At 39.1% G+C, this 24,577-nt stretch overlaps 1 protein-coding gene across 1 annotated transcript in view; it reads left to right on the forward strand.

Annotated features, from left to right (window-relative positions):
* Positions 1 to 810: 810 nt before the first annotated feature.
* The window catches only part of LOC108682128, a 46,563-nt gene continuing 22,796 nt past the window's right edge, over positions 811 to 24,577 (forward strand). The window contains exon 1 of the mRNA XM_018171244.2: positions 811 to 1,164. The gene's annotated coding sequence lies outside the window, so the exon portion shown is untranslated. The remainder of the gene's footprint in view (positions 1,165 to 24,577) is intronic.

The raw sequence follows: 24,577 nt of genomic DNA on the forward strand, positions 1-24,577 counted from the left end.
GAACACAAGTACACAACTGCGAAATTTCTAATTTTGCACGACCGACTCTCTTCACTTTACGATGAGGGCTTTTGTTGCTTGCATCCCAGACAAGCGCCTAACACTGAGTCTGTACCTTTGTTAGGAAGGAAGAGGAAAAACCCATCACAATGAAGGAAGTTGTATAATATTTATTGATTTCATTTACATTATACATGAGAAAATTTATGTAACGATATTCAAAAATTCAGGCCTAAATGACATCAGTTAATATAAATAGAAGCACAAAATCGTTTCGTATAATTTTTTATGTTCAACCTGAAAATATTATTGCTGCCAATGGTGATAATGATGAAGATGCGTGTAATTTCTTATCCATGTGTGAGAGAATAATTTCAAATAATAATCATAAATCCTAAAAGCTTTGGGACAGGCTCTTTGTGATCGACAATTGATTAAATTATAAAAATACCAGTACTTGTGAGGGTTGCTAGCTAATCATAACGTTCTGGTGTTTTTTAGATGTTTTATCGTGGCAGGCTTTATCAGTCTGTAAGGCTTCCCAGGACCAAACATATTTCGCTTCGTGTCCGAAGGAATTCCTGGACTAATTTTATTAATTGGATGTAAACTATAGCGTTGAATGACGTAATGCGCTGTAGGGTTATCATCCTATGCAGGTGGAGAGCCTCGTAGCGATGTGTTTTCATGTCACAAATAATAATGGGTTCTGCTCGCCCAGTTGGGGCCTGGTTACAGCAAAGCGGCTTGGGACGAGAATGACTAGGCGATCAGCTGTGCCAGCTGTTGTGCTAGCAGTGTTCATGCAGGCGACGTTTGAGCTGTGTCTGACGCGATGAGTCTCGAACATTTCACAACTTCCAACTATTCATTACTCTTTGGAGTTCGGTAAAGAAGGCTAGTCCTTTTCTCTGATGAGTTTTTCATTGTGAGAAAAATGAGGACTGGAAGTGCGGCGTTTCAGTTTAAAACCATGTAGCCCGATTCCTAGGGTCTTTCCTTTGTTTGATCTGCCTGTCACATTGAAGCATCAGCTTCTTGCTTAACGATTTCAATTTTTTTTAAATCAACCCTAAAAAAGTCAAAATGCGGTTCTGATCCTGAGTTTAATTAGAATTTCAAGGCTACTCCCTCTTCTGGTTGTGGGATTTGGTATCTTATTTGGTGAGTAATATTACTGTTAACTGTAACTGTAGCAGGTATCTCTTATTGAATTAAGCAATTATATAAATAGCCTAAACATGAGTTCATTAAGTTGATCTGTTGATGTTACCTTAATTTGTTTAACCTGAGTTTAAGTATCTTAATCATGCACTGTGAGTTTGATAGTCCTATGGATTATTATGGAATTTTTTTGGCAATGCAAGATTCCCACTATCACTATATCACTCTATTAGTCTATATGAATTATCTTCCAGATTCCAAATGTATTCAAAATTGCATGCTTAGGAGCTGCAAAATTTTATAAGTAGGTAAATTTCAATCTTGAATCATTTTAACCTTTGTGATAAGAGTTTTTTTTTTTGATTAGGTATTTGCTTATTTTCTGCCCAGCAGCACTAGGTTCAGTAGGTTCACTTGGTTGAACGGGTTGATGAGATTCAAAGCCAATTTTGATTGATATGCAACTAATAATGTGAGACAGATTTTTAGAATCCTGCAGCCTGCAGAAAGGTAGGAATATTAATTTGATTTACCTTTACCTAAAAATTAGTATATATTTTGATGGACCATTTATTTTTAATGGATTTTGTCAGCTACATTAACTACTTGAAGGCCATGTGTATAGGACACAGATTATATTTTCTTTGGGTCATGTGAGTTTTGGCAATTGATGAAACATTTTGAGGCCTTTCTCCAAGTTCATGTGTGAAGTTGGGCAAAATCAAGAATGAAAAATTGCATAGTTCATATTTTTTTTATTAAATCTAGAGTTATGCAACTTGATATACTTGCTTCTATGAAAATTGTCATTCTCAAAAGTTTAGATCAATATTTTCTCATGATTTTGTGGCTTTTAAAATAAAGGCATCTCTTAACAAAATCTATAAACTTGCAGCTCCAAAAAACTAATCACAGCTCAGTGAGCTCAACTTTTCTTATGTCTGGAAAACATGGATTCTTTAGGAGTGGTTCTGATTGGAAGGTTGGAACGACAATTCTTTCCATACTGGAGATAATTGTTTCAAGTCAATTGTTTTATTATATCACAGTTAGGCCAAATTTTTTGAAAGATACACCTACCAACTTATGTACCTATAGTACTATATCATTTCCAGAATTTCAACCTTGGCCATTAGAGATTGCTGAGGCTGCATGAGGCACCAACCATCAACTTGTTCAAATAGGCTTGATTTGATCATGTGTTATTATATGTACAGTATATATACTGAGGAGCTTCCCATCAGAATGAGACAACTAGACAGTTGACATAACATGTGATTTTTTTGATGTAGATGTGATTGGAAGTGTTATTTTTGGGGACTTTGCAAGTCAAGTGCCAGACAAAGATATTGAAGGACAGAACCTGACAGGCCAGAACATCAAGTTGCACCAACTCAAGCTATGCTATGTTGAGTTCTGTTCAAATCAGCCTATATACTACCAAGACAGTACCAGTTTTGTATAAAAATTGGTAACCTTTATTTGTGACATAAAATTCAGACAATTTTGGTCCATTCTCAAACTTAACTCTGCATAATCTGTAATCATACTGCCATTACACTTACTGCCTGTCTGTATATAACTGTTGATGGAAATGGGAGTCAAATTGGAAAATCAACCTCAGCACCATGTATGAAAAATTGCACAAGTCATTAGATTTTTCACATGTGAGGAGAATGTGGTGACCTAGTACGTATGGCCTTCAACTTTTGAAAAAGTTAGCTAGAAAAAACTGTAAAGTATTTTAATTCCCTTTCATGAGATATATATAAAGTTATTACAAGTGTGCTGCAACTTGATTAAGATGCTGTCAGTAGCTGGATTTTAGGTAATTATTTTGAGGATGTTATTTATCATCTCTGATGGAACTTGAACTGAATGCATGACAACTTGTCTGACTGGACTATTGATTATGACTGGCATATACGTAATACATACACAAACATTTTGGAAGGCTGTAAAGAACAAAGAGGAAGCTGGATATTTAGTTTCTGACTGAATAAATGCTAATTCTATGTAGGCTACAATCTACAAGACATACAAATTCTGTTTTATTTTAATTATTCAAGCCTTAAAATCTAGACTGAAAACGTCTTGTGTGATGAAATCTTTGTATTTGTTGTAAAATAATTCAATTGTCAAGGAATATACCAGTATATGAAAATATTTTTAAAATAATTTGATTGTTGTAGCTATTTGCATTTTTGGTGCTGTTAAGAAATAATAATCAACTATGTTTATTGACAGAAAGATCACTGGACATGAATACTGAATAATGCTTGTGTAGATAACTCATGGGTACATTACAATTGCCAGGCATATTGTAATATCAACCTTGCCCTGCATAAAGGTTGAGTAACATCACAATCATCAAAATGTTTAAATATGTGAAATCAACCTTGCCCTGCTTCATAATAATGGAATAACACATGGTACAGTACATTTGCCAACATTGCTAGGTACCTACTTATCTTGATAGTTTACTTGATAATAGCTTTGCTCTCTATTTCATTTCATTATCTAGCAATCACATTTCTCATCAATACCTGGTATTATCTATTATTGTCCATGATATTCTAGGATTTCCTTTTCAGTATTTTGGATCAGGCATGAACTGGCCTTTGATAATAACATTCTATCAACATGATTGTTAGTGGCATAGGTACCGTATATACATGGCAGATTGAAATGCTGCAGTTCATGATTGCAGTGATATAGGTAGTATACAATGTAATTTCATCAGTATTCTCTCCTTGTATTATACTATATGTTTTTAGCATTGGCGTTGAACAGTGGGGATTGGCCTCCTGACATTAAGTTTCAACTTTTAAACATTGTGTACATACCGGTAGTATATAATTGAAGTAATTTGTGCCATTACAAGATATTAATAGAAATCAACTGTCTGCTACCGTATTTTATACTTCTTTTGTTCATGATGTTATCATGGTGATGTTATAGGTACCCTACTCATTAGGTTCATAAAATTTATTTTATTTAAATCCATTTATATTTATTTGAATTTCTATGGACAACATAGAAATATTCGTGTTGTTTAATTTAATTTGTTGTTTATTTTAGCCAAAGCTAATATGTAAGAAAACTTGAAATATGTTAGTAATCATTTAGATGTTGTTGTAAAATTTTTAGGTATGAATAAACTATGTTTGGTTGGCAGAACTTATCACTGCAGCTGTTGAGTTATGCAAGTGTACCGGTAGTTGCCACTCATGAATAGCGGGGCTGAAAAACTGGTAAATGCCACGCAATCCAGATCCATCATTCATATGCATTGCATAGAAACGAATACATTCAAACGTGTCCATACCAGGACACGTACTATCGGCTTGATGCATTCTAAACTATACTCTACTGATTATTACAATTGTTATGACAGAAACTCTGCAATTTTTCTGTGAATTTGTAATTGCAACGTCTAATTTCTATGCAAAGTCTTCATTGCATGCATAAATTGAAATCGTTGAAAGTTCTATGTGAAGCAAAAGCGACGATATAGATTCTGATTTTCTTGAAAATTAATTAATTTGTTACCTGAATTGAAGTTTCCACGAAGCATGCTCTAGAGTGGTCCGAGTAACAACATGTGCGTGAGGAAAAGCTGATTTTCGCATCGATTTCTGTTTCCCTGATCTGTGTGGCTACACGAACAACTGCTACGTGTGTGTATTCGTCCGTCCCTGTTCAATACAGCGCTACAAGTTACGTACCTGCGTGATTGTTTAGTAGCGTTATTGTATCTTCTTTGAAGCTAGAATCTGCATCATTAGCTGAAGGAAAGCTACATGGAAGTTTGGTTTTATGTCCGAAGCTCAAGTCTAACCGCATTCCAATTTGATTTTGAGTCGACGTTTAACTGCAGCTTAACCGACGTTCAGATTTGAGTTTGCTAAGCTAACTATTCATCAAAGTTTGATTGTTCGACTAAAGTTAAAAGGTAACTGCATCGAAGTAAGGTTCAGCTCTATCGAAATCCACGTTTTGTTATCGCTTGAAGCTTAACATCACTCACCAAACAATATCGCGTAATATTGCTATCGTCAGAAATATTGCATTTAAATCAAAGTAAGAAATCAAAATTTACGGACTTTTGTTGTTACTGTGCCTCTGAGTAACCGCGCGATAACCTTTGATCGCCCTCAAATAACCATAGCTTGGTTGACAGAGGTTTACCATGCATAAAGGTTTCATCAATATACTTACCCTGTGCTATGATCTATTGTTTGTGGCTGCAATGATCGGTGTCGACAGCACAATCGCGTCACGAGAGCCTCTAGTTGACACAGAATGGGAAAGAACAATCCTATGAGCCTTCACGATGTCAACTTTCTCACCAACACTCTCGCTATCTCTACTGATAACGTTACAGTTTTTTGCTCCTGTTGCCTTCCGATAAATATTTTTTCAAGATTTTTTCGTTTTTGCCTCTGAAATATTCCAACTTTTGAATTGATTTTCCTTACCGATGAAATTTTATCCTTTGTTGGTAGGTACCTCTGATAAAGGTACGCATGAGGATTACAGGCATTTGTTCAATTTTGTTGCTATTTATTTGTAGGATATACATTTTTTATCATTTCTTTCTAAAGGTTTGCAGGAAATGTGTCAGTCCCCTTTTTTATTTTATTTTTTGGTTCACTCTCTAATGATGATTTTGTTATTGCTATTTCCTCTGATGATCTCCCGTAGTAACTCTTCAGTTAAATTTGACGATTGAAGGTAGGTACTCTGCTGATGTAATTTGTAATGCAATATTTTGGATGTGCTGGAAAAGATTTCTGTAGGTACTCAGAACGAGCCCTAACAAAGATCAAGCTGCTGACTGAAATATAAATACCCTTTGTTCCCAAAAATAAATAAACATCCAGAACTAGACAAATGAACGCGTCCTTAAGTCAGTATACCAAAGGTTTATCGTAATTACAACAGAAAATCCGTTGAATCAGTTCATGGAACGCAATAGGATAATTTTGTTTGCGTTGCCAGGCAGTATAATGCGCAGCACTGTTGTGCAGACCCTACCAGACCCCACTCACTTGAGGGGGGTTGCTAACCTTGACGCTTCTTGTTCATGGATTGGTTGCGCCGTAGCAACCTTGAGTAGCCCCCTTAGCTCTAACCTTCACCAAAATATTTAATGCTGATTACCTTCTGGACTTTTCATTTTAATCTGTAATGCATAAAATTTAAATAAATCTTTTTGGTAAATTTCGTTAAGGACTAGATTAGTTAGTTGTCTGTCATCGAGTATAATTTCTTTAATTCCAAAACACTCTCTTATAACGAAATCCTTTTTTGGTCATAACTCACGACGACTCGTGGATTTCCTGACAAAATTTGCTATCAAGAAATATGTTCGGATTGAATTTAACAAAGCACTAACAGTTGTAGATAATTTGTTTGTCACTGAAGCCCATCACGATTATACTGATCACCAAATGCACAGGGAAGATTTTGAACGAAGTTTGCGTATGTATCGGCCGCAGCGGCTACCGAACGAACGATCGAATACCGTAATCCCGAGAGCAGTCGTGATTGGCTCATGCATGAGGTAAATGAATACAGAACTCGGAAACTGCAACTACACAAACTGCCAATTACACAAACTGCCAACTACGGAAACTGCTAACTAGAAGTTATTTAATTTAAGAAATTAATTGTATTAAATATCTATTTGGACCAGAAATTATTCTGTGTGTCATTCATGTATTACAATCAGTTTATTTTCTGTAAAGATTTTGTCATTGCGATGCATTCATTGGCTCATTTGCGCAGTCAACTTTAGGTTAGGCACTTTATCCACACTTCTGTGTTGTGTGTGATATTGCAAAGTTTTTAGGTGTGTATATGTGTATGGTCTTCCGGACGATCATGCTTCTCAGTGGCCGACTCACTGATATTTAGGCCTAAGCTATTCAAACTGCTTCCTATAGAGACACGGTTTACAGGCCCATAGCCACTTGCCAAGTTCTTGCAAAGCTGCCGTTGTGGGGATCGTCAATCGTTCATCGTTGTGATGAACAATAGCTGCCGCTATTGTTCTATCTGCTGGCATTTGAAACCTTATTTATACAACTCTGCTCGTTTTAGTAATCTAAAGTGAGTAATCGCTTGAACTTTTTAACTACAGGACAAGCAATTTTTGGAATGTAAAGCTTCACGTGCGGCTTTCTTAATTACACTAATAATTTGGCGTGTAAAACTAATAGTACCGGTATTGACTTGCTTTTCAGAAATGTGTCATTGGTTGAAAGGCTGTTTTTCAAATATCTTCGGGTTATATTCGCGTTTTGATCGACACCGATTAAAATGACAGAGTTTTTTTTATTTCCTCTTAATGCAGACACTATGGCAGTAATGTGGTTTCTCCATCCAGTGCCCTTACCGTATAAACGTTAGCATGATTGATAACTCAAATAAGTTGCAATTTCTTTGCATCTCTTCTAGAATAAGCCAATCTTTCCTTTCACGCAGCATTTGTGCTACACAGTTCTTTAGATGTGGGACCGGTTCACTTTTGGTCGCGCGCGTGAAAGCTGCCGGTCTTATTGTTCTGCGCAGCTCCCGTGTAGCGCCGCTAAACCTCTCCTTCACTCCCGTGTAGCGCCGCTAAACCTTTCCTTCACTCCCGTGTAGCGCGGCTAAACCTCTCCTTCACTCCCGTGTAGCGCCGCTAAACCTCTCCTTCACTCCCGTGTAGCACCGCTAAACCTTTCCTTCACTCCCGTGTAGCGCCGCTAAACCTTTCCTTCACTCCCGTGTAGCGCGGCTAAACCTCTCCTTCACTCCCGTGTAGCACCGCTAAACCTATGCGCGGCTAAACCTCCCCTTCGCTCCCGTGTTGCGCGGCTAACCCTTTCCTCTACTCCCGTGTAGTACAGCTAAACCTTTCCTTAACTCCCGTGTTGCGCGGCTAAACCTCCCCTTCGCTCCCGTGTTGCGCGGCTAAACCTCCCCTTCGCTCCCGTGTTGCGCGGCTAAACCTTTCATCTACTCCCGTGTTGCGCGGCTAAACATTCCTTTCGCTCCCATGTTGCGCGGCTAAACCTTTCATCTACTCCCGTGTTGCGCGGCTAAACCTTTCCTCTACTCTCGTGTTGCGCGCTGAACCTTTCATCTACTCCCGTGTTGCGTGGGAACTCTTTTCTTCGCTGCATTTTTGATCTCGACCGCATATTGTTAGCCCTTATTTTGGACTTCAGTCGTGAGCTCTTGTTCTATTCCTGTGCCTTTAGAATCAATTCAGTGCGATAATTGTGTGCTTTTCTCAGTCGCAGCGTCAAAGTTTTTGTGTTGAGTTGATTATGTTTGATTGCATTCCTAATGAAATGAACAATTCGTTACAAGTTCTGAATACTTCAATGTCTAAACTCTAAACAATTTATTTCCTCATGTTCGTGTTATATGACGTTATAATTTGTGAGACCATTCATTTATACCTCAGAAAATTTTATAACTGTTTTTTTTTTGGACAACCAAATAGTGTGGAGAAAATTCTCACGTGCATACAAAATGCATTTGATTATACACTATACGAGTTGTACGTTGCTGCCGTGTGTCGTAGCTGCACTTCACTCACGACTTCTGCTTGCATCAATCTGACAACTTTCTCTCCTAAATTGTGGTGAGGACGGCGTATACAAGTAGGAGGAGGCATCCTTCACCTGCTTGTTGTTCTGCCACGTTCTCTTCCAAGACGAGCTCTGATGTGCAGAGTTACGCAAACCTAATTCAACCCTTCACTCTCATTTATTTGCTCTTCACGGATGAAAAAGTTATTCTCTTGTCAATAATAACTTTGTTTTGCTAAAAAATTTAGTTAGTGCTTTTGCACATTGGTTCTATGTTCATTCTGAATACACCTATTAATATGCATAATACGCTTATCAAACTGATGTAAATTTTTTTTAATTCAATTAAATAGACGCAAATGTATATTCTTTATGATCTTACAGTTTTTCATATTTCTTAGGCTTTTCTCTTTTCTCGCCTGCATTGTTTGTTTCGTTTAATGCTTTGACAAGAAACGTTAACCGACTGCAACCTTATATGCACGTATTCTTGAGCCAATTATATTTTGGACCTCGCAAAATGACAGCATTAAGAATACATGCACCGTGAAATTGATCAATGCTTGTTACTGTGATTTCCTTCTGATGTTGATTTAAATGTTACCACAAATGAGGCTTCTAACAAAATGGTGACTAGAAGCCTCGTTTCAATTTACAAACTTGATGGAGTACAATTTGAAGTTGAACAGAGTACTGCATGTGTTCGACGTGTACAATTTCATTCATCTGAATTTATATCAACTGCTCCACAAATTTGCAGGCAGTTGATATAAATTTAGTAAGTAACGGTAAGTTTGTTGATATTTATCAACACATAGACTGCAGTGTTGGGTTAAGTGACCATAGACCGTCTGCGGATTCTATGAGATTAGTTCAGTTTGTCATTCAGTGAAGGGAGTTGACAGGGTAAAATATTGTGGGGGAAATGTGGAGATGGTAGGGAAGAAATGTGGAGATGATAGGGAAGAAATGTGGAGATGATAGGATAATAGACTTGAAAGAAAAAGGTTTGAGATGATAGGATAATAGATTGAAAGGAAGAAGTGTGGAGATAATAGGATAATAGATTTAAAAGACGAAGTGTGAAGATGACAGCATAATAGATTTAAAGGAAAATTGTGGAGATGATAGCATAATAGATTTAAAGGAAGAATTGTGTTGTGACCACGTGATGACCTCACATGGATGTGTTTCCTGCGTCGCTCGTGACCTCACAAGTAGGTCAGCTGGGTTAGTAGGCTTCGCTGTGACCCTACACTGGAAAACTTTCTGGAGGTTGCGACAAGGCTGACGTGCAGCGATCTTTGAATTCTCCTCCACAATCACGTTGATATAATCATTAATATAGATTAGTCACACTCATTAATATAATAGATTGATATTAATGCAGTGGTGTAAGCTTAGATTAAGTCGTGGTGTCCTGTCGAATTTTAATCACGTGGCTCCAATACATGCCGATTTAGACCACAAATTTCACACGTATAGTTGCGGGTTTCAAACCCCCAACTTACTGCTCCAATCTTGGTAATTTTAACCACTCGAAGACCTCGACCTTCGAGCTTACACGCATATTTTGTTGTTGTTTGAATGCTGATGAACTTTGATCTAAGAAAACATATTTTAACAAAAGGCTGTTTGTATGTTTACTATTGGATGATTAATTTTTAGTAATAAATTATCCAGAATGACTGTGAACATTTGCTTTCGGGCGACCTCATAGCTTTCACTTGGGCTCATCTTCTCCCGTTGCCTCACTTCATTACTTTTAGTTTCTGGAGTTTGTTCGTCAAATATTTTTCTCTTTTAACTTTTCATTCGTCGATTATACTTGCGTCTTTAATTTTTTTTCGTTCGTAATTTTCGCACCTATCACTCAATTATTTATTATTGGTATTTATTAACAGCCATAGGTATTTATTATTCAGAGAGATTGTTAGGACGGTTATTACTACATGGTTTGTGCGCGCGCATATAGGTTCTGCACATGCAATATTGGTGCTGGCGCAAGGCCTCTTATAGACGCGGTTGCCGCGTGTCACGCACATAATATATAATCAATCAGTAGGAGTTTCGACAGCGGCGCGCTCTACTCCCGCAAACTGTTGAGAATGCGCCGTCTATAATGGTTCATGTTCTCCAAATAGTGACACTTTCTTTCCTATAGCACGAGCAGAGAGCGGACGTAGCATTGATACGCCCGTAGCAGGGACAAACTAGGTCAATGTGACCCACAAAAGGGGGCGAAATTGCATCGCAATATGGCCAAAGTCTCACTGAGTTCTCTGAGTGCATGTTTTCTGGAGGAGCCATGACCGCGTTCTGTAAGGCGTGACGCGTGAGCAGAAGTAGAAGGGATTTTGATGGCTGAGTTAAATTGTGCGAGGCAAAAGCTGTGGCAACAATCAGAAAGAGAAGTGTAAATCTTACAGATGAGATGACGAGGTAGAATTATGCTGATGCAAATCAAGGTTATGCAAACGAGGCTGAAAGTGCAGCGTCAGAAATACTGCAGTCAGTTTCTGAATATAACTAATGAAAAAAACCTGGTCACCAGGGAGGTGCTCTGTTCTATAAAATGTAGCTCTATTATAATGATAGAAAAGCACACACAATCTAACTTCTATTAATATACTGTGCAATTAGACGAAGTTTCGATTTTTCTATTAGAGAAAATTTTCATTTTATTAATCTACCGCTGATTGTTAATTTTTCCATTCTCATTGTATTTTTCAAAGTATTTTTATTTAAATAACGTGCAAAATTGCCTGCAGGGTGGCAACACGCGTGTTGATCACGGTATCTTATACGCACAAAGATGCTGAATACTTGGAATTACAACCGCATTAATTAAAGCTTTTGATAAATTCGAGATATTCCGAAGCATGTTTTTTTTGCGACGGCCCGCAATGCTGCTGGACGCGCGTCATGTTATATACGTAGTACGCAGCGTCTGCGACACTCACTATAGTGCGCTTTGCGAAGAAGCTGAAAACTTGGAAATGCAAAGTCATTAATGTAAGCTCTTTAGTGTAAGTTTTGTTGAGGACCTGACAGTAGTTACAATTAGCAATTTTCTTATTTTTATTAATTTATTAGTCATTGTAATATTGATTATGAATTAAGTGCTCCTATTCCATGGTGGTGCTTAAATACATTTTCGTTGATGGTTGAATTTAATTTTTCTTCTTTTTTTGTCGATTGCTAGTAAAGTCTGATCCTGGCTGCCGTATCTTTTAAGGTTCACAAATAAAGCCAAATAAAGTTTGCTTTATCTCTGCGTGGCTCAGAATCAGAGTAAAATATTGCCCGCCTTATCATACTTGGTCTCTCAAATAAAACTTTGTGACCTCGCATCTCTTACCAGTTGTGCCTCTGCCAACCTGCGTTGGCTGGGAAGCGACGAGCTGGCTTCATCAGCTGACTGGCGCGACGAGCAGCCACATGGCTGAGGAACAGCCATCTGGCTGGGCAGCAGCAAGTGGCTGCTATTGCATCCCACTTGGCCAAGGTCAAAAGTTCAGGGGCTTTAAGCTACGAGCGCTCCAATGAATGGAAGCGAGACTGGGTCTTAGGGCTGTTCAATAACCGAAATATAGCTTATTGAATGCTTCTCTTCGATGTTATGGGTGTATTGTAGTTCAACTGTTCATGTTTTTCAGTCAAATTTCGCTCTTGGGTTTCATTATAGGGTAATCTTCTGCCTTACCCGTGTTCAGGGCGAAGGCTGTGGTCACACTGGAACATCTGGACGACAAGGCTATTTATTCTGCTTTCTATTTTAATAAACATCTGGGGCTATTCCGATGCTCATTGACAGCAAGCGCATGGATCCTAAACTAGAGGTTAATTTAATACTGATGAAACGAAAATTTTCAGTTAAAGTGGCGTTAAGTTAGTTAGTTTAAAGTGGAGCCTGGTAAAATTGCTACCAATGCAAAAAATTATGGAATTAGTATTACTGAACCGCAAGTGATGCATGTACTACGACACAGCCGCGGGTGATGACGCCAACAGCCACTTGAGCCGTAGAGCAGGAGCAGAGCCCTTACTAGCTAAAATGGGCATGAGTTCGTCGTTCTGTCAGCAATCACTGAAAGCTTTTCAAGCTAAACCCATCAATCTTAGACGAGGAAACGTTTACTCGGGCCGCTGTGTGTACTTGAGCGAGTTCTGAGCGTACGGCCTTATAACATTACTCCGAAGAGATTCTATGAAGTTTGCTGAGGCTCCTGCAGATCCCGAAATGTCCGCCGTCAGCCAGTGTTCCAGCAAGCAGCTTTCAACTCCGGTTCCTCGCTGTGAGTCACCATCGTTCGTGCACCGCCTACTCCTTATTTTCTTCATATTTGTTTTTTCTTATCATCTCGGTAAACCTCAAAATATCGTGGGTGTCATTCGATGGTTTGGTGAGACTCGTGGATGTATTTTCTGTCTCCAATTTGAGTTCAGAATGCAAATTGAGTGTACAAACATACCTGTACAACACCGAATGTAATGCTTTCTCAATAGCCACCAGTAATTTTACTCATCCAAAACCTGTTCTTAGTTAGAAATTTGTTTCGATTATTTATTACCGTAAAAAGTTCGCCGTCCCTTATAAGTTCCGTCGACTCTCTGTAACAGTCTCCGCAGAAATGAAAGTTTTTCGATATGGTTGAACTTCCCGTAATCATTGGGCGAAAAAAAAAACGTAACGGGGTTCGTAGCCTCTCTACCGTCAGTGTAGTTACAGCTGGAAATACTGGTTGCAAGCTCACCGAAGTGAATCTTCTAAGTTTTAGGAGCTGAGCACGGGGTTAACTGGTTGTCGTGGGGGATGGTGGGGTATGACAGATTAGGTTCCCCGTAGCAGGGTTGGTTGCACATGCAACACAGGCGTGGAGGCGGGGCATAAAGAAGGAGTTCGGTTGGTGGGGCGATAGAGCCTCCAGTTTAGGGATCAAGAAGTGGCAGCCTAGGGAACAATTCTGCGGGTTGTCTTCTTTCTAGCATGAAGAAGAGCGTCCATGTGGCTTTGATGTCGTGCTCTGCTGCTGGAATCATCGGTGTTGATTTATCTCGCACAAAAGTCAATCTGGTCACTATACAATGTTGACTTGAGTTGACTATGTCTTTCAATGAATAGCGTTAAACAATTAGTTTGTTGATGTGTAAGTACGGAAATTGAAGAATCTATCGCTAATTCAAAAAATTATACTGCCGCTTTATTTTCGCTAATCAATAAAGGAATTGCGATTAAATTCTTAATTGTCTTGCTCTAAATCGAAATTTCAGTTTTAAACATTTTTTGTAAGATTGTTTGATTAATTGGAATGTAAATTCCTTTATTATTTGCATGGACTGCCTGCCGTAAGCTTCCTACTTTAAATACTTTTTTTCGAGGAACTCGAAATAATTCAACTGTGGACTGTTTATTATATCGAGCTTAAAATACTGTGTAACTGTGGACGCAACACAAGTACAGGTCAAGGCTGCTCACGGTGCTCGATTAGTCGACGATTACTGATTGGTCTAATGCATTTCTGTGAGCGAGATCTTCGATGCTGCGGTTACGACTAGACCTCCAGAATTCAGGCTCGAGTTCTAGCTGTCTCTTTGAATGGAGGGGACCCAGTGAACGAATACTCGGAGCGTAGCTAATTCATATCTACTAATTTATATCTGACATTCGTTACGCTTCTCGAATATTTCACGATGTAAAAATCACAAGAATCATTATTAACGCCGTTAAACGGGGTGACTTAGACCATTGACGGAGTGACTGCAGACCGTTTTGACATTTAAGAAAGAAAAGCCTGTACTGGAAATAATTTTTGCCTAAGAAAAATTGTGTTGATGGCTCTTGAATTACCATGAGATAACCTACAAATGCAATAAAGCGATACATTTTATTTATTTACTATGTGACTATTTGTGTCACAAAAAGGTAAACGCTGAAAACTGTACAAATACCCCGTCAATTGTCCAAGTCACCCCGTTTTATGGTGCTCATTATCATGGGAAGTTTAGTCCTGTCATGTGTGTAATATAGTTTAACGATTGTATTATATTGTGGAATAGATCGCATTTAACTGTGTTTAAAAATAATGCAATGTTCCGGCCGAGCCGCAACGTGATCTTGTGCAACAGACGTGATGACGAGTATGTACGTGTTGTGAGACCGTATATACTTTTTCAGAGCTGACAAAAGATACGCCGATGTGCGCATTTGTGCAGCATCATTCTGAGCTGACCCGAGCGCTCCAACCGCGCTGCCTCAGCGTCATGGCAAAACGCGTCTCGCCACCACCTCCGTTGCATGGCGAGCGCACGCTGATTATCCTTGTTGTCTCGGCTGCATGGCTGAGGCGCTGCCTCTGCTGCTTAGCAGAGCAACTGCGCCGCTTCTTGACTGACTAAAATTAATGCGTTGTCTAAGCTGCGTAGAGCAGGCCGTGCCGCTTTTTGGCACCCTATACAGAACGCTGCCTCACGCAGCTGTATAAAACACCTCGAGGCGCTGCCTCTGCAGCTGCGTGGCAGACCACAAGGTTCTGTGTGCTCTGCAATGCAGACTGCACGGCGCTGCATTACAGACCACAAGGCTCTGTCTGAGCTGCTAAACAAGGCTCTGCCTGCGCTGCATTGCGAGCCCACCTCTCTGCACTACAAGGCACTCGCTTTCGTATCTAAAAAACAAGACTGTCAGTGTTGAGCTTGTTGCTTTATTAGACGCTGTTGCTAAGCTTTTTCCTGCAGTATTGCGAACTCTTCGATTATTATTGATGCCTCATCGATGTTCATTTTAGTCTGAATGAAGTTTTTTGTTATTTTCAGGAACGATACTTTTTCATACCCTATAATTCCTGATTTTGAGTGTGACCGTCATTCAGCAGTACTGCTGCATTGTGATTCATGGTGCCTTTTCATTCTAGTTAAGCAACTTATATAATTCATTTTTACAAATAGTTTATCGTGGATACATTGTAGGTTGTTCTCACTGCTCAATTGGAAATCCCTTGGCAACAAACTTGATGCTGCGTATGACTTCTAACAATTTATATTGGGCGTCGTTCGCTTCTTGAGCGAGTGAAGAAGCCTAACAGCTCTCGTGCCCATGCACTCTCATGATCAATACCCCCGCTGCTGCAGCTTTAGGGGCATCAGCCTTCCTTGTAGCTGCGACCCGCTCTTTCTCGCCATTCTTTCTTCATGTCTTCATAAGATATATCCCGTATCTGACTCATCTCAAGTGAGCGATGCATCTGCAATATAGTCGTGTATATATCTCGAATAATTACCAGCTAGAACTCGATTATAACTCTTGATTATACTTTTATTTTTTACCAGGAACGGCACTGCGTGGGAATGCCGAATAATCCATTTTCAAGTTCAAACGAAATTCACGGGTTATTGTGTTTTGGCTCGTTTGTGTGTTTTAATGCACTTATTTAATGATTCTTGTATATAACAAAGCCAATAAGTGTGCAGCTGCATATCAAACGATTTTTTTGCTTATTTGATTGCTGACAACTTATGTACCTACGCTTTGGATCTTGATGATCACGTTAAATTTTTGTAACTTCTTTTCGCGTGAACCCTCTTCACTTGTGTACGAGTTATTGCCTTACAGAAGTCCGCTGTCGACGATGGGAAAAAAATAAAGTCTGATTTTAATTATTATTAATAATGTTACTCCTAATTGAATCATTATATTAATTGGGCCCTTTTGATTTGTAAGAAAACCTCTGTTTGGTAGTTTGTGCGTTTTAATAGAGCTTCTGGCCTGTAAGGTAAGAGGGTACGTGAGCTGATGTAGCCGCCCCAGATGTGCTTGCTTGTATCTCGTATACTAGACTCCTTGTTCTGTCATAACCAGTGCGCTACTTAGCGTCTAAAATTGACATATACTCTTAACTCCAGCTGCGAAGTTAAGAGCACTTGCTTACAGCGATGTATTCATTGATATACATCAAAGTCGAAGATGTATAAATTGATTTGACCATTTTAATTTTCAGTTTACTTCATAACTTTTTTGCGAGTTGATTGCGGGCAAACCTAAAATGACCGTTTCTTGGAACTGAGAGCTCATGTTCACTGCAAATATACATGTACATCAGAAATGGTAGTTTATGTCAATGATGAGCAATGAATGCTCTGACGTAACTGGTATAGTTCTACGGTTTCGTTGTCAATGGGACTAGTGACGCAGATGTTCAGAATATATGGGTGCTTATTTGCTTTTTATGTTAAATATTCTGGTGCACGCATGTTGCGGAATAAATTGCTGCGCCTCGTGGTAAAGAACTCATATTTTCACGACCATGCAGGGTGGGAAGAACTTCAGCAACGATATTAATTATTTGCACTGTTCAGGCATTCTCCGAGTTATTTTGATCTGATATTGCATTGATATTATTGAGATTAGCCATGATATTGCATTATCTTTTAGCGTCAATGCTTATTGATTGGAGCTTGGCACTTGAGTAGGGGAATTTGAAAGGTTAATGGCACTCGTAATTAGGCCTACTTTTTCCAATTATTTAATACAATGGTTGAAAAGGAATATGAATAATCAAGAACGTAGCTCTTTCGATTAATTAGAGCAAGTTTTTCCCGAAAATTGAGTTAACTTATTTAGATTTTGTGTTTAACATGAACCTGATTATTAAACAGCTGTTAGAATGGAATATCGGCAAGACTTGTGATGTTGACCCGCTTGACTTCTTAGACATGGCTTCCTTGATCTGAATTGTGTGAGTGTTTAAACGAATTTTATTCATCTATTAAGCACTGCGTTCATTACTATGCAGTAGAATTTTCATTGAAATCTCTACTTATTTCATAAGATTGAAATACGTATATCTATCTCATTCACATGTTATTTAACGTCCCTTGTGGATCATTTTTATTCACAATTCATGTTAACCATTAAAAAATTTTGAAGTTACACTATTAAAAAATTATCGTTAAGTTTAATTCCAGTAGTTACTGATATTTTTTCTCATTGAATTCATGTAGTGTCGTAACACAAGCGCTACGGCACGGACTCTTGCTTTGCGGTCGGCTTGCTCGAGCTTCTCTCGAGTGGAATGATTCGAGACTTCTGGTGCACTATCGCATTTCACGAGTGCTTCAGCTTACATATCATAATCTTGTGTGTCGGTGTTGGCTGTGCAGTTGCTGGCACGAAGGAAAGGCTGGTCACTTCTATAAACAAGTGTCAATTGGAGGTGATGAACACTGCACAGTTTCTGCTGACTTAATTTTCTCATATCATGTAAAATTCTGCCTCCCGTAAACTTTTACTATGGTATTTATTTTAATATATCAAATTGACTATGTTATCCCCATTAAAGATATCTTTTTTATTTATTGCAAATAAACATTCTCTATCAACCTTTCAATAAACCTCGAAAAATCGAAGAATCACCCACACTGGCTTAATCAATTCATAATATACACGAACGGTTCTCCACCCCAAGTGAGAGTGTTCAGAGACTTGGGATGCATTCATGATGATTCGTAGTTGCCATACTCTTTTTCTTCATTAATCTGTACAATTTATATTGATTTCATTTATAATTTATGAACAATGTACACTGATTTCATTCAAGGCTATGCGTATATGTGCGTGATTCAAATTAATGTTCTTGAACCCTTTGTCTGCCGACGGCAATTATCACAATAAGACGTCTAGATACGAATAGCAAGGCCGAAGATTAACGTGTTCGTAGCCGACGGGTTAGTTGACCGTCTTAGTGAACACTGATATATCGTAGGCATTCAGTGATAACACCATGAATTTCATGACGAAGTATATAAGTTTCAGCATACCTCAAGTTGAGATGCTACCAATACGTTCATTTTCATTGAGCGAAAGTCAGTGGAATTGTAGAAAGTACGCGCCATGCAGCCCTGAGGCACACGCACCAACCCAACACAATTGTATCCTTTCCCTTGTTTTTGCCATTCACCGCTTTGCATTGGTCATCGTGCTGTGGAATACTAAACAGTTTTTCATTGCCTTCAGCATCGATATCATGTGCTTGTCGATTTTTTGATTATTTTCAGGTTATCAATTTTTCTTCCAGCTTATGTAGGTGGCAGGATTAATTTTGCGTCCATTCACAAGCATAGTAGAACAGTATTATGTTCAAGTAATTAAAATATATCAAGTCATTGTAAGGTGGAGCAGTTTATCTGGGCCGTATTATTTCCTAACTTTTAATTCTCAGGAATTAATCTTTCGAAATTCAGTCTGGCATTCATTCTCGCCGCTTTATTCATTCATTTGGTAAGCGTGCGATCGAGCGACACCTTGACAATCTTGCCGCGTTGTCGGCCTGGAACCGCGGCGCTGATGCATGCAGTGCACCGCCTCTTGCGAAGCGGCTAAGTGGGTCACAGGAACCTCAAAGGTCGGTCATTGTCTTAATGCAGCGCGCGGTTGCCTGCTATTGCTACTCTCGTCTGCCTCCTTGCTGCTATGCACCGAACAATTATCTTGAGAAAGGCTCCGCTCACCATCACACTGGTCGGCAACTTCGACAACTCGTGGATAAAACTTCAAATGTACGGGTTAACTAGCTTGCGCTGAAGCTAGTTGAAATCTTGCCATCATTCATGACTGTTATGTGTCGATTAGTTTAACTGAATCTTTAATTCGAGCAATTCATTCATCGGGATCTTCGAATTGCGAAAAAATTAAGTACGCTTGTATCTATTATTCTATGTAGACTACTTAACGAATCCCTTGAACCCGGATCTGCATAGACGAAACCTTTTCCTAACACAATTATCTATCGATAAAAGCTCTGTAAAGCAGCTGCACAGTTATTACTGTAGAGCAGTAATAACTGTACATTTATTTTATGTGTCCCACTAATGTTTCCGTACAAATTGCCTGCACACGATGCCCCAGTAATGCCAATATTTTTTACTGAAACTTGGATGTCGAGCGACGGCTGGTGCGCGGATTTCCCTTCTACAGCAGCCGGGGACGCGCGGTGCGTGGAGGCCGGGTTAAGTCGCTTCACTTTCTCCTGCCGAGCAGCGTTTGTTTGCCGCAGACCAGGACGCGTTATACACGCGAGAATATTATATTACTCGACACTAAATCCTTTTTATTGTTTCACTTTCTCCTGCACTAAAACTGAGTAAAATGTACAAGAGCCAAGGTACAGAAATTTTATTCAACCACTGAAATTAATCGGAATAGTGCTTCTAATCCAGACTCCTTCCCGTTCCAGGCATCTTCTGTTTCAGCGAAACTTCACGTCTGTTAACAAAAAACATATGGAATTTAAATGATATAAATGGAATTCAGACTGTTAGACGATATGAAAGTTACTAGTAAATTGAAAATAAATATCCAAATATTCCAAATGTAAGTGAGATTGACAGTAGATGTTGAAGCATATTATTTTTTGGAAAGTGCTCAGATGATCGGAAGCTAGTTCCATACTGAATGAGAACAAGTGCACTCTTGGAGTAGTACCGTGATCTCACCTTGAATGATTTCAGTGCGAATAATGTTGCTCATTACGGATCCACGAATCCTCCAGCACCAACCGCTAAGCCAAGTATGTCAGCCTGCGCCGCTTGCGGTTCGCCAAGTGCCGCTCTTATCCGTTCCCGTACCTGGGCTGATAACTCGGAGAAATGAAGCAAAAAGCGAGCATTACGTGTGCACAAGTGGTGTGGGCCCGGGTCAAAACTGCTGCGCTGAAGTCCTACACTCTGAAGGCAATTGCGGACCGAGTAGTCAGGTCTGCAAAGTGCGGCGTCTAAAGATCTACTGGCCACTGGCTAGTCCGCTATAGTGGTTCCGAGTTTCGGACTTCTGCATAGTCTAAAATTACAGAGAGTGACTAAAACATTCTGGAATATGCTGTACGTAGTTACGCTACTGGAATGCATTGAATTTGGCAGTGAAGTCTGATTTTTACTTCTGATTTAATTTGTCTACTATAAGGTTTGACATGCAATCGTTTATTTTACATTTAAGTGCACTGTATGTTGTTCACAATAGAACCCTTCCTCGAGGAGTGTTGCAAGTAAAAATAATGATAAAATTTATCGAAATTTTTGTTCTGCGTGTGAAAAAATTTAATTTTACAACAAGATTTCAGGTCTAAGAAAATTGCGTGTCAAAAGAGTTGTATGAAAATTAAATAGCTTCCATACGTCTCAATGCAGTTCATTTTTGCTTGGGTAAAAACTTTCCTTTTAGTGCGGCGGTTCACTTTCAACTTCTTGTGAGAAATTTGTCTTAGTTTCTCAATTTCAGACTGGCAATTCGATGCGATGTCTGTGAAGCGACTTTATTTAAACTTTTGGGTCATTTTACATCGGCTGTTTCCGTCCATCTTGCTTATTCGGCGTCATGTTCGCCGCCTCGTGCCGTCGTAGTATTTACTGGGTTAGGAGCGCTCAAAGCACCCTACGAATTAACTAGTTTTTTTTTATATTCAATTATTACTAAGTTCGTAAGTTCGTTAATTGCACGTCTCCATTTCGGTTAATGAACTTTCAATATAACATGAGAATGAATGGAATTATCTCGTTATTGCGAAGACTTTTGTTTCTATAGGTGATGATTTATCATGCGGTGAGTATCAAGTAAAATTTTTTGAAGTGCTATTTACTGTCTGACGTGAAGCAACTATTGCGGCTGATAAACTTTTTATAAAACCAAAGGTTGAATTATTTATCTCCTTATAACTATGAATTTTGAATACCTAGTGAAACTTCGAATATCTGCGTTGAGTATGGAGTGAAACTTTTCGAGTGGAAATACAGCAAGTGCAACCGAAATGCGTTGCTTCGTGCGGCAGCACCAAAGCCGTCCAATTGTCGGGCGTGGCTCACGGTCCTCGACTGCAAAAACACTCCACCTTTCTCGCAGTGTATTGTAGTTTGTGTATTTTTCACGCAGTGTATTGTAGTTCGTGTATTTTTCACGCAGTGTATTGTAGTTCGTGTATTTTTCACGCAGTGTATTGTAGTTTGTGACTTGTTTTTACGCAGTATTTTGTTGTTTGCGACTTTTTCATACAGTTTGTGACTTTTTTACGCAGTGTATTGTAGTACGAGTCTCGTTTTCACGAAGTGTATTGCAGTTTGTGGCTCCTTTGCATTGTGGCAGTTTGTTTCCCTCTAAGTTGTCATTTTTCGATTGAATCACGAATGCGTTATTCTAAGAACATAGGCTGATTTTATTCAAAGCAATATATACTGATATTCATTCCAGTTTCTTATTCAGTGTTCACTCCTACCTAGTAAAAGTTCTTACAAAAATAAAATCACAATCAGGGAAATTTTTACCAAAAAGATAATGATATTGCACTGGAAACCATTTTAATTCGTTAAATTTATTCTACATTCAGTCTTCAAGAGATTTATATGTAATACTCAGATGCCAGAGTATTCGCCTATATATAGCGTTTTCACGGCCGTCCGAATAGTTTACAATAAACAACGTCTCTGTGCTGTTCTTTTATCATTGTCTCGAGCTACTGAAGGCTATTTGAACACAAGGCTACCGTCGGTTCCACGCGTGATATCTCGGCAATCACGTTCATGTATCATGTCACCTTCAGTTGAGTGTTGAAACTCTCGACGCCTCGACCTCCTCACATACATTGATTATATCTTCATCGGTTGGGTTTCCAAACTTTCGACGTCTCGACTATTATTATATTTTGTCGTCTCGATTGGTTGCCAACATTATGATGAGACCTTGAGTTGGTTACCATTAGTTGCCTCCTTATACCTCTATAGTCACTGGCTTGCGTATTTCCGTATCTTCTTAATTACGATTGAGACTAAAGCCCTTCTATTCCGACTTCTTTCTCATAACTTGTTGGCATATTCTCACGATTGTCAAATTATGTGCAAGCGTTACATCCTGTGTGACACTCTTATTATATTCTAAATATCATACGAGCTCACGATTGGGGATAGCGATAGTCATGTAGGTTAAGATTGTACGTAATTAGTTTAGTTTCACGTAAGTCATTATGGTACCTGGCCACCATCATGGTGTATTCATTTTTCTGAACAACATACCTATTCAATTTATACGTGCTTGGGTGTGGTGACAATATCGTGCTTAAACGTACGCGTGTATGCAGATACTTCCGCGTGTTCTTTGTTCTGCTCAACCTTGAAGATCTACTGCAACTGATAGAATTAATCTTGAATCAGTTGTACGTTAATTGATTATTAAGTGATAGCGTCGCGATGCTTGCATGCACGTACAAGAGAGATTCATATGCGCTCTTAATATGAAAATTGAATGTAATATTTCGAATTTCAAGCTTCTCACTGTTTGTTGTTTATAGCACGATTAACGGTATCTGCTTTCTCGGTCCTGCTCGTTTACGAACAACGAGAATTTGAATTTATTCAGTATATTATTTTAAATATTTCCCGTTTCATTATTACAAATCGCTTGCTGTAAGATCTGAAAATATTGCTCTCGTGACAGTATAAACTAATCAAAATTTTAATGAAAAGTTGTTATTTTTTGTTGTTTTACTATTTTCTCATTTTTGGTGTTCTCTTTTTCATCGATTTCAATTTTAATCTCGATCGCTGGACTGTTGACGCTCGCTGCTGAATAATTCCCTTTCTACCTCCCATGCAATTGAAAGTCGATGTCGTTATTGCTCCCATGTCAATCTTTGTAGCATGCGTTCTAGGCATCGCATAGAATAGAGCTATAAGAATTTATAATATAATAATATATATTAGTTCATCGAGTTAATCACTTTCTTGGCTGTGTGTGTGTCTTTGTATTCTATCATTTCTGTCACTTGCGGTACCAGAAAATCTCCCGTGACTGAATGACCGAGTAATTTTTATCTTCCTCTCACTTTCAATTAATGGGAGTAAAATATTTTTCATGTCTAGTTGCCCTCATAGAAGAAGTCTTTCTTTCCGTGGTTCTAACAACCGGATAGAGAAGCATGTAGTAATGTCTTCTCTTCCTCCGATTGTTGCCGATTAGGGCTTAGCAGCGCGGCAATATGACTCCACCACTCTGCTCGTTTGGTATGCATAAACCCTTTATTATTCTCATGTTGATGAATCATTGAAGCTTAGAAAACATTTTTTTGGTTGCATTGGGATGTGATTTTGGTGCGCGCGTTTTACTTCTAATTGGAATTTGCTATTTATTCGCGCGAATTGCTTTACTCAAATGCACCTCTTAATTTTCGGTGCTACCTAAACTGTGACACGCGTGTCCTAAACTGTGTGAACCTCCTCCTACTAAGAATGAATTCAATGATGTGCAAATAATTGCGAATTTGATCTTCACTTTTCATATTGATGTTCTACATACTACGAGTCTAAAATAATCTTAGGTTAAATCCCCTCACGGAGAAAGTTGAATCCTGCGCCCGACGTTGGTGCGTGCTGGATGCGAGTGTTGAGGACTTACTCATTAAAGTCTCACCATTTCGCTCGTTATTGATCCTGCAGTGTAGCATTTGCAAGTCCGATAAGCTCGACATGAGTTGCGCTCATTTCCGCTTATTCTTTTGCGGTGATCCCTGCACTGGCATGCGCTGCCGGATGCTTCACTTGCTACAGGTCGCTTGCTGCCTTACTTGCTGCAGGTTACTGCCTTACTTGCTACAGGTCGCTGCCTTACTTGCTGCAGGTCGCTGCCTTACTTGCTACAGGTCGCTGCCTTACTTGCTGCAGGTCGCTGCCTTACTTGCTACAGGTCGCTGCCTTACTTGCTGCAGGTCGCTGCCTTACTTGCTACAGGTCGCTGCCTTACTTGCTGCAGGTCGCTGCCTTACTTGCTACAGGTCGCTGCCTTACTTGCT

The sequence above is a fragment of the Hyalella azteca genome, unplaced genomic scaffold (assembly GCF_000764305.2).
Source record: "Hyalella azteca isolate HAZT.00-mixed unplaced genomic scaffold, Hazt_2.0.2 contig13234, whole genome shotgun sequence".
In the NCBI taxonomy this organism is placed as follows: domain Eukaryota; kingdom Metazoa; phylum Arthropoda; class Malacostraca; order Amphipoda; family Hyalellidae; genus Hyalella; species Hyalella azteca.